Source organism: Notothenia coriiceps, unplaced genomic scaffold (genome assembly GCF_000735185.1).
Source record: "Notothenia coriiceps isolate Sejong01 unplaced genomic scaffold, NC01 NC01_scaffold00008464, whole genome shotgun sequence".
Classification (NCBI taxonomy): Eukaryota; Metazoa; Chordata; class Actinopteri; order Perciformes; family Nototheniidae; genus Notothenia; species Notothenia coriiceps.
In genome coordinates, this window is record NW_011341165.1 from 7,582 (window position 1) to 8,072 (window position 491).

A 491-nucleotide genomic window follows, 5' to 3' on the forward strand; every position below is an offset into this window, starting at 1 on the left:
GGGGGGGGGGGTAATTTGTCTCTTGTACATATGTGTAAATACCAAGAGAACGAAGTGAGGTTTAAAGTGTATTTTGAATATTCTCAATTTTTGGAAGTTGAGTTATAAAAAACCCACAAAACAAGATAAAAAAATATATATAAACCTTGATGAAGAAGTTCTGACTGTTTGAATGGCTTTGTACATTTTGTTCAATATGAAACAATGACGCGAAATCCATTGTGATTGTTTTCTAAAGTGCCGAAATTAAACGATGTCTCTCCGCAACTCATCGATGTAAACGACTACCCATGATGCACCGCTGTAGGGACATTTTAGTGTTGGACACCTACTGTTATGCATCTCTGTACCAACCCTATATATCTGCAGCATCAGAAGGATCACACTCTTCATTTACTTTGTATTAAATATATGATATACATTGTTTTTCAGATCTAAAGTCTACATTCATTTTCTTACGTTGACTGTAAATTGTGTATTGTTGGGGGGGG